This window comes from Heterodontus francisci, chromosome 22 (assembly GCF_036365525.1).
Source record: "Heterodontus francisci isolate sHetFra1 chromosome 22, sHetFra1.hap1, whole genome shotgun sequence".
Lineage (NCBI taxonomy): Eukaryota > Metazoa > Chordata > Chondrichthyes > Heterodontiformes > Heterodontidae > Heterodontus > Heterodontus francisci.
In genome coordinates, this window is record NC_090392.1 from 13,155,346 (window position 1) to 13,168,680 (window position 13,335).

Genomic DNA, 13,335 nt, shown 5'->3' on the forward strand with positions numbered 1-13,335 from the left:
CAACACTGACACACAGTTACAAAGACATACACAGACAGACACTGACACCAAGTAACAAAGACTAACAGAGAGACACACTGACACCAAGTCACAAAGACATACACTGACACCCAGTAACAAAGACATACACTGACACAAAGTCAAAAAGACATACAATGATACCCAGTAACACAGACACACACTTCCACAAAGTAACAAAGACAAATAATTACACCAAGTAACAAAGACATACACTTACACAAAGTAACACAGACATACACTGACACCAAGTAACAAAGACATACACTTACACCAAGTAACAAAGACACACACTTGCACCAAGCAACACAGACATTCACTGACACCAAGTAACAAAGACATACACTGACACCCAGTAACACAGACACACACATACACCAAGTAACAACGACATACACTGACACCAAGTAACAAAGACATACACTGATACCCAGTAACACAGACACACACTTACACCAAGTAACACAGACATACACTGACACCAAGTAACAAAGACATACACTTACACCAAGTAACAAAGACACACACTTGCACCAAGCAACACAGACATTCACTGACACCAAGTAACAAAGACATACACTGACACCCAGTAACACAGACACACACATACACCAAGTAACAACGACATACACTGACACCAAGTAACAAAGACATACACTGATACCAGTAATACAGACACACACTTACACCAAGTAACACAGACATACACTGACACCAAGTAACAAAGACATACACTGACACCAAGTAACAAAGACATAAACTGACACCCAGTAACAAAGGCATACACTGACACAAAGTCACAAAGACATACAGTGACACCCAGTAACAAAGACATACACTGACACCAAGTCACAAAGACATACACTGACACCAAGCAACAAAGACATACACTGATACCCAGTAACACAGACACACACTTACACCCAGTAACAAAGACATACACTGACACCAAGTAACAAAGACATACACTTACACCAAGTAACACAGACATACACTGACACCAAGTAACAAAGACATACAATTACACCAAGTAACAAAGACACACACTTACACCAAGTAACACAGACATACACTGACACCAAGTAACAAAGACATACACTGTTACCCAGTAACACAGACACACACTTACACCATGTAACAAAGACATGCACTGATACCCAGTAACACAGACATACACTGACACCAAGTAACAAAGACATACACTGACACCCAGTAACAAAGACATACACTGACACCAAGTCACAAAGACATTAACTGATACCCCGTAACACAGACACACACTTACACCAATTAACAAAGACAAATAATTACACCAAGTAACAAAGACATACACTTACACAAAGTAACACAGACATACACTGACACCAAGTAACAAAGACATACACTTACACCAAGTAACAAAGACACACACTTGCACCAAGCAACACAGACATTCACTGACACCAAGTAACAAAGACATACACTGACACCCAGTAACACAGACACACACATACACCAAGTAACAACGACATACACTGACACCAAGTAACAAAGACATACACTGATACCCAGTAACACAGACACACACTTACACCAAGTAACACAGACATACACTGACACCAAGTAACAAAGACATACACTGACACCAAGTAACAAAGACATAAACTGACACCCAGTAACAAAGGCATACACTGACACAAAGTCACAAAGACATACAGTGACACCCAGTAACAAAGACATACACTGACACCAAGTCACAATGACATACACTGACACCAAGCAACAAAGACATACACTGATACCCAGTAACACAGACACACACTTACACCAAGTAACAAAGACATACACTGACACAAATAACAAAGACATACACTTCCACCAAGGAACACAGACATACACTGACACCAAGTAACAAAGACATACAATTACACAAAGTAACAAAGACACACACTTACACCAAGTAACACAGACATACACTGACACCAAGTAACAAAGACATACACTGTTACCCAGTAACACAGACACACACTTACACCAAGTAACAAAGACATACACTGATACCAAGTAACACAGACACACACTTACACCAAGTAACACAAACACTCACTTGCACCAGGTAACAAAGACATACACTGACACCAAGTAACAAAGACATACAATTACACCAAGTAACAAAGACACACACTTACACCAAGTAACACAGACATACACTGACACCAAGTAACAAAGACATACAGTAACACCCAATAACAAAGACATACACTGGCACCAAGTCACAAAGACATACATTGATACCCAGTAACACAGGCACACACTTACACCAAGTAACAAAGACATACAATGATACCAAGTAACACAGACACAATCTTACACCAAGTAACACAGACACACACTTACACCAAGTAACATAGACATACACTGACACCAAGTAGCAAAGACATACACTTACACCAAGTAACACAGACATACACTGACACCAAGTAACAAAGACACACAACTACACCAAGTAACGCAGACACACACTTACACCAAGTAACATAGACATACACTGACACCAAGTAGCAAAGACACACACATACACCAGGTAACACAGACATACACTGTCACCATGTAGCAAAGACATTCACTGATACCCAGTCACACAGACACACACTTACACCAAGTAACAAATATATGCACTAATACCCAGTAACACAGAGACACACTTACACCAAGTAACAAAGACATACACTGACACCAAGTAATAAAGTCATACAGTGACACCAAGTCACAAAGACAGACACTGACACACGGTAACAAAGACAAACACTGACACCAAGTAACGAAGACAGACACTGACACCCAGTAACAAAGACAGACACTGACACCAAGTCACAAAGACATACACTAACACCAAGTAACACAGACATACAATGACACCAAGTAACAAAGACATACAATTACACCAAGTAACAAAGACACACACTTACACCAAGTAACACAGACATACACTGACACCAAGTAACAAAGACATACACTGTTACCCAGTAACACATACACACACTTACACCTAGTAACAAAGACATACACTGATACCCAGTAACACAGACACACACTTAGACCAAGTACCAAAGACACACACTTACACCAAGTAACACAGACATGCACTGACACCAAGTCACAAAGACATACACTGACACCAAGTAACAAAGACATAAACTGACACCCAGTAACAAAGACATACACTGATGCCCAGTAACACAGACACACACTGACACCAAGTAACAAAGACATACACTGACACCAAGTAACAAAGACAGACACTCACACCAAGTAAAAAAGACACACACTTACACCAAGTAACACAGACATACACTGAAACCAAGTAACAAAGACAGACAATTACACCAAGTAACAAAGACATACACTTACACCACGTATTTTGACATACACTGACACCAAGTAACAAAGACATACACTGATACCCAGTAACATTGACACACACTTACACCAAGTAACAAAGACATACACTGACACCAAGTCACAAAGACACACACTGACACCCAGTAACAAAGACATACACTGACATCAAGTCACAAAGACATACACTGATACCCAGTAACACAGACACACACTTACACCAATTAACAAAGACATACACTGATACCCAGTAACACAGACACACACTTACACCAAGTAACAAAGACATACACTGACAACAAGACACAAAGACATACACTGACACCCAGAAACAAAGACATGCACTGACACCAAGTCACAAAGACATACACTGATACCAATAACAAAGAGATACAATTACAACAAGTAACACAGACATACACTTGCACCAACTAACACAGACATACACTGACACCAAGTAACAAAGACAGACACTGTTACCCAGTAACACAGACACACACTTACACCAAGTAACAAAGACATACACTGATACCAAGTAGCACAGAAACACACTTACACCAAGTAACACAGACACACACTTACACCAAGTAACAAAGACATACACTGACACCAAGTAACAAAGACATACACTTACACCACGTAACACAGACATACACTGAGAACAAGTAACAAAGACATCCAATTACACCAAGTAACAAAGACACACACTTACACCAAGTAACACAGACATACACTCACACCATGTAACAAAGACATGCACTGATACGCAGTAACACAGACATACACTGACACCAAGTAACAAAGACATACACTGACACCCAGTAACAAAGACATACACTGACACCAAGTCGCAAAGACATATACTGATACCCAGTAACACAGACACACACTTACACCAATTAACAAAGACAAACACTGACACCAAGTAACAAAGACATCCACTGACACCAAGAAACAAAGACATATACTTACACCAAGTAACACAGACACACTCTGACACCCAGTAACACAAACAAACACACACTGACACCTAGTATCATAGAGAAACACTGACACACAGTTACAAAGACATACACAGACAGACACTGACACCAAGTAACAAAGAGTAACAGAGAGACACACTGACACCAAGTCACAAAGACATACACTGACACCCAGTAACAAAGACATACACTGACACCAAGTCGCAAAGACATATACTGATACCCAGTAACACAGACACACACTTACACCAATTAACAAAGACAAACACTGACACCAAGTAACAAAGACATCCACTGACACCAAGAAACAAAGACATATACTTACACCAAGTAACACAGACACACTCTGACACCCAGTAACACAAACAAACACACACTGACACCTAGTATCATAGAGAAACACTGACACACAGTTACAAAGACATACACAGACAGACACTGACACCAAGTAACAAAGAGTAACAGAGAGACACACTGACACAAAGTCAAAAAGACATACAGTGATACCCAGTAACACAGACACACACTTCCACAAAGTAACAAAGACAAACACTGACACCAAGTAACAAAGACATACACTTACACAAAGTAACACAGACATACACTGACACCAAGTAACAAAGACATACACTTACACCAAGTAACAAAGACACACACTTGCACCAAGCAACACAGACATTCACTGACACCAAGTAACAAAGACATACACTGACACCCAGTAACACAGACACACACATACACCAAGTAACAACGACATACACTGACACCAAGTAACAAAGACATACACTGATACCCAGTAACACAGACACACACTTACACCAAGTAACACAGACATACACTGACACCAAGTAACAAAGACATACACTGACACCAAGTAACAAAGACATAAACTGACACCCAGTAACAAAGGCATACACTGACACAATGTCACAAAGACATACAGTGACACCCAGTAACAAAGACATACACTGACACCAAGTCACAAAGACATACACTGACACCAAGCAACAAAGACATACACTGATACCCAGTAACACAGACACACACTTACACCCAGTAACAAAGACATACACTGACACCAAGTAACAAAGACACACACTTACACCAAGTAACACAGACATACACTGAAACCAAGTAACAAAGACATACAATTACACCAAGTAACAAAGACACACACTTACACCAAGTAACACAGACATACACTGACACCAAGTAACAAAGACATACACTGTTTCCCAGTAACACAGACACACACTTACACCAAGTAACAAAGACATACACTGATACCAAGTAACACAGACACACACTTACACCAAGTAAAACAAACACTCACTTGCACCAGGTAACAAAGACATACACTGACACCAAGTAACAAAGACATACAATTACACCAAGTAACAAAGACACACACTTACACCAAGTAACACAGACATACACTGACACCAAGTAACAAAGACATACAGTGACACCCAGAAACAAAGACATACAAAGAGACCAAGTCACAAAGACATACACTGACACCAAGTAACAAAGACATACGCTGATACCCAGTAACACAGACACACACTTACACCAAGTAACAAAGACATACACTGATACCAAGTAACACAGACACACACTTACACCAAGTAACACAGACACACACTTACACCAAGTAACATAGACATACACTGACACCAAGTAGCAAAGACATACACGTACACCAATTAACACAGACATACACTGACACCAAGTAACAAAGACATACAATTACACCAAGTAACAAAGACACACACTTACACCAAGTAACACAGACATACACTGTCACCATGTAGCAAAGACATTCACTGATACCCAGTAACACAGACACACACTTACACCAAGTAACAATGATATACACTGATACCCAGTAACACAGACACACACTTACACCAAGTAACAAAGACATACACTGACACCAAGTAACAAAGACATACACTGACACCAAGTCACAAAGACAGACACTGACACACGGTAACAAAGACAAACACTGACACCAAGTAACGAAGACAGACACTGACACCCAGTAACAAAGACAGACACTGACACAAAGTCACAAAGACATACACTTACACCAAATAACACAGACATGCAATGACACCAAGTAACAAAGACATACAATTACACCAAGTAACAAAGACACACACTTACACCAAGTAACACAGACAGACACGGACACCAAGTAACAAAGACATACACTGTTATCCAGTAACACAGACACACACTTACATCAAGTAACAAAAACATACACTGATACCAAGTAACACAGACACACACTTACACCAAGTAACAACGACATACACTGACACCAAGTAACAAAGACATACACTGATACCCAGTAACACAGACACACACTTAGACCAAGTAACAAAGACACACACTTACACCAAGTAACACAGACATACACTGACTCCAAGTCACAAAGACATACACTGACACCAAGTAACAAAGACATAAACTGACACCCAGTAACAAAGACATACACTGACACAAAGTCACAAAGACATACAGTGACACCCAGTAACAAAGACATAAACTGACACCAAGTCACAAAGACATACACTGACACCAAGTAACACAGACACACACTTACACCAAGTAACACAGACATACACTGACACCAAGTAACAAAGACATACAATTACACCAAGTAACACAGACGCACACTTACACCAAGTAACATCGACATACACTGACACCAAGTAGCAATGACACACACTTACACCGAGTAATAAAGACATACACTGTCACCATGTAGCAAAGACATTCACTGATATCCAATAACACAGACACACACTTACACCCAGTAACAAAGACATACACTGACACCAAGTACCAAAGACATACATTACACCAAGTAACACAGACATATACTTACACCAAGTATCAAAGACATACACTGACACCAAGTAACAAAGACATACAGTGACACCAAGTCACAAAGACAGACACTGACACACGGTAACAAAGACAAACACTGACACCAAGTAACGAAGACAGACACTGACACACAGTAGCAAAGACAGACACTGACACCAAGTCACAAAGACATACACTTACACCAAGTAACACAGACATACAATGACACCAAGTAACAAAGACATACAATTACACCAAGTAACAAAGACACACACTTACACCAAGTAACACAGACATACACTGACACCAAGTAACAAAGACATACACTCTTACCCAGTAACGCAGACACACACTTACACCAAGGAACAAAAATATACATTGATTCCAAGTAACACAGACACACACTGACACCAAGTATCAAAGACATACATTTATATCAAGTAACACAGACATACACTGACACCAAGTAACTAAGACACACACTGTTACCCAGTAACACAGTTACACACTTACACCAAGTAACAAAGACATACACTGATACCAAGTAACACAGACACACACTTCCACCAAGTAACACAAACACTCACTTACACCAAGTAACAAAGACATACACTGACACCAAGTAACAAAGACATACAATTACAGCAAGTAACAAAGACACACACTTACACCAAGTAACACAGACATACACTGACACCAAGTAACAAAGACATACACTGTTACCCAATAACACAGACACACACTTACACCAAGTAACAAAGACATACAATGACACCAAGTAACACAGACACACACTTACACCAAGTAACACAGACACACACTTACACCAAGTAACAAAGACATACACTGACACCAAGTAACAAGGACATAACTTACACCAAGTAACACAGACATACACTGAAACCAAGTAACAAAGACATACAATTACACCAAGTAACAAAGACACACACTTACACCACGTAACACAGACATACACTGTCACCATGTAGCAAAGACATTCACTGATACCCAGTAACACAGACACACACTTACACCAAGTAACAAAGATATGCAGTGATACCCATGAACACAGACACACACTTACACCAAGTAACAACGACACACACTGAAAACAAGTAACAAAGGCATACACTGACACCAAGTAACGAAGACAGACACTGACACACAGTAACAAAGACAGACACTGACACCAAGTCACAAAGACATACACTTACACCAAGTAACACAGACATACAATGACACCAAGTAACAAAGACATGCAATTACACCATGTAAAAAAGACACACACTTACACCAAGTAACACAGACATACACTGACACCAAGTAACAAAGACATACACTCTTACCCAGTAACGCAGACACACACTTACACCAAGTAACAAAAATATACATTGATGCCAAGTAACACAGACACACACTGACACCAAGTATCAAAGACATACATTTACTTCAAGTAACACAGACATACACTGACACCAAGTAACAAAGACATACAATTACACCAAGTAACAAAGACACACATTTAAAGCAAGTAACACTGACATACACTGACACCAAGTAAGTAAGACACACACTGTTACCCAGTAACACAGATACACACTTACACCAAGTAACAAAGACATACACTGATACCAAGTAACACAGACACACACTTCCACCAAGTAACACAAACACTCACTTACACTAAGTAACAAAGACATACACTGACACCAAGTAACAAAGACAGACAATTACAGCAAGTAACAAAGACACACACTTACACCAAGTTACACAGACATACACTGACACCAAGTAACAAAGACATACACTGTTACCCAGTAACACAGACACACACTTACACCAAGTAACAAAGACATACAATGACACCAAGTAACACAGACACACACTTACACCAAGTAACACAGACACACACTTACACCTAGTAACAAAGACATACACTGACACCAAGTAACAAGGACATAACTTACACCAAGTAACACAGACATACACTGACACCAAGTAACAAAGACATACAATTACACCAAGTAACAAAGACACACACTTACACCACGTAACACAGACAGACACTGTCACCATGTAGCAAAGACATTCACTGATACCCAGTAACACAGACACACACTTACACCAAGTAACAAACATATACAGTGATACCCATGAACACAGACACACACTTACACCAAGTAACAACGACAGACACTGAAAACAAGTAACAAAGGCATACACTGACACCAAGTCACAAAGACAGACACTGACACCCAGTAACAATGACAGACACTTACACCAAGGAATGCAAAAATAAGGAAGAAAAAATAACTAAAAATGACTAAAAATGAAAGTAAAGTGGGGGGCTGTCATGCTCTGAAATTATTGAACTCAATGTTCAGTCCGGCAGGCTGTAGTGTGCCTAATCGGTAGATGAGATGCTGTTCCTCGAGCTTGCGTTGATGTTCACTGGAACACTGCAGCAATCCCAGGACAGAGATGTGAGCATGAGAGCAGGGGGGAGTGTAGAAATGGCAAGCAACCGGAAGCTCAGGGTCCTGCTTGCGGACTGAGCGGAGATGTTCCGGAAAGCGGTCACCCAGTCTGCGCTTGGTCTCCCCATTGTAGAGGAGACCACACTGTGAGCAGCGAATACATTATACTACATTGAAAGAAGTACAAGTAAATCGCTGCTGCACCTGAAAGGAGTGTTTGGGGCCTGGGATAGTGAGGAGAGAGGAGGTAAATGGGCAGGTATTACACCTCATGCGATTGCAAGGGAAGGTGCCCTGGGACGGGGACGAGGTGGTGGGGGTAATGGAGGAGTGGACCAGGGTGTCGCGGAGGGAACGATCCCTTCGGAATGCTGACAGGGGAAGGGAGGGGAAGATGCGACTGGTAGTGGCATCACGCTGGAGGTGGCGAAAATGGTGGAGGATGATCCTTTGGATATGTAGGCTGGAGGGATGAAAAGTGAGGACAAGGGGAACCCTGTCACGGTTCTGGGAGGGAGGGGAAGGGGTGAAAAAAGAGGTGCGGGGAATGGGTCGGACACGGTTGAGGGCCCTGTCAACCACAGTGGGGGGAAATCCTCGGTTGAGGAAAAAGGAGGCCATATCAGAAGCACCGTCATGGAAGGTAGCATCATCAGAGCAGATGCGTCCGAGACGGTGAAACTGGGAGAATGGAATGGAGTCCTTACAGGAGGAAGGGTGTGAAGAAGTGTAGTCGAGATAGCTGTGGGAGTCAGTGGGCTTATAATGGATATTGGTAGACAACCCAGAGATGGAGACAGAGAAGTCGAGGAAGGGAAGGGAAGTGTCAGAGATGGACCATGTAAAGGTGAGAGAAGGGTGGAAATTGGAAGCAAAGTTGTTGATAGGAATACGGGATTAGTGTAGGATTAGTATAAATGGGTGGTTGATGGTCGGTGGGCCGAAGGGCCTGTTTCAGTGCTGCATCTCGAAACTAAACAAAATACTGACACCTCGTGTCACAGACACAAACTGATACACAGTAACAAAGACATACACTGACACCCAGGAACACAGACACACACGGACACCAAGTAACAAAGACACACACTTACACCAAGTAACACAGACACACACTGACACCCAGTAACACAAACAAACACACTGACTCCCAGTAACACAGACACACATTGACACCAAGTAACAAAGACATACACTGACACCAAGTAACAAAGACATACACTTGCACCAAGTCACACAGACATACACTGACACCAAGTAACAAAGACATACACTGTTACTCAGTAACACAGACACACACTTACACCAAGTAACAAAGACGTATACTGATACCAAGTAACACAGACACACACTTACACCAAGTAACACAGACATACACTGACACCAAGTAACAAAGACATACAATGATACCCAGTAGCACAGACACACACTGGGCGGCACATTGGCACAGTGGTTAGCAGCCTCACAGATCCAGGGACCCGGGCTCGATTCTGGGTACTGCCTTTGAGGAGTTTGCAAGTTCTCCCTGTGTCTTCGTGAGTTTCCTCCGGGTGCTCCGGTTTCTTCCCACATGCCAAAGACTTGCAGGTTGATAGGTTAATTGGCCATTATAAATTGACCCTAGTGTAGCTAGGTGGTAGGGAAATATATAGGGACAGGTGGGGATGTGATAGGAATACGGGATTAGTGTAGGATTAGTATAAATGGGTGGTTGATGGTCGGCACAGACTCGGTTGGCCGAAGGGCCTGTTTAAGTGCTGTATCTCTAAACTAAACTAAATGCTGACACCTAGTGTCACAGACACACAATGACACCCAGTAACACAAACAAACACACACTGACACCCAGTAACAGAGAACCACAGATGCACAGTAACAAAACATACACAGACACCAAGTCACACAGACACACACTGACACCCAGTAACAAATACATACACTGACAGCAAGTCACAAAGACATACACTGATACCCAGAAATACAGACACACACTTCTGCAAAGTAACAAAGACATACACTGACACCAAGAAACAAAGACATACACTGATACCCAGTAACACAGACACACACTTACACCAAGTAACAAAGACATACACTGACACCTAGTAACAAAGACACACACTGACACCTAGTAACAAAGACATACACTTACACCAAGTATTTTGACAAAAACTGACACCAAGTAACAAAGACATACACTGATGCCCAGTAACACAGACACACACTTACACCAAGTAACAAAGACATACACTGACACCAAGTCACAAAGACACACACTGACACCCAGTAACAAAGACAGACACTGACACCAAGTCACAAAGACATACACTGATACCCAGCAAAACAGACACACTTACACCAAGTAACACAGACATGCACTGACACCCAGGAACACAAACACACACATGCACCAAGTAACAAAGGGATACACTGACACCCAGTAACAAAGACATGCACTGGCACCCAGTAACACAGACACACACGGACACCAAGTAACAAAGACACACACTTACAACAAGTAACACAGACACACACTGACACCCAGTAACACAAACAAACACACCGACACCAAGTAACACAGACATACACTGATCCCCAGGAACACAGACACACACTTACACCAAGTAACAGAGACATACACTGACACCAAGTCACAAAGACATACACTGGCACCCTGTAACACAGACACACACTTACACCAAGTAACAAAGACATACACTGACACCCAGTAACACAGACACACACTTGCACCAAGTAACAAAGACATACACTGACACCAAGTCACAAAGACACACACTGACACCCAGTAACAAAGACATACACTGACACCAAGTCACAAAGACATACACTGATACCCAGTAAAACAGACAGACTTACACCAAGTAACACAGACATACATTGACACCCAGTAACACAAACACACACATACACCAAGTAACAAAGGGATACACTGACACCCAGTCGCAAAGACATACACTGATAACCAGTAAAACAGACGCACTTACACCAAGTAACACAGACATACACTGACACCCAGTAACACAAAGACACACTTACACCATGTAACAAAGACATACACTGACATCCAGTAACAAAGACATACACTGACACCCAGTAACACAGACACACACGGACACCAAGTAAACAAAGACAAATACTTACACCAAGTAACACAAACACACACTGACACCCAGTAACACAGACACACGCGGACACCAAGTAACAAAGGCACAGACTTACACCAAGTAACACAAACACACTGACACCCAGTAACACAGAGAAACACTGATAAACAGTAACAAAGACATACACTGACACCAAGTAACACAGACACACACTGACACCCAGTAACAATGAAATACACTGACACCAAGTCACAAAGACATACACTGACACCCAGTAACAAAGACATGCGCTTGCACCAAGTAACAAAGACAGGCAATTGCACCAGGTCACAAAGACATACACTGATACCCAGTGACAAAGACATACACTTACACGAAGTAACAAAGACAGACAATTACACCAAGTAACAAAGATATACACTTACACCAAGTATTTTGACATACACTGACACCAAGTAACAAAGACATGCACTGATA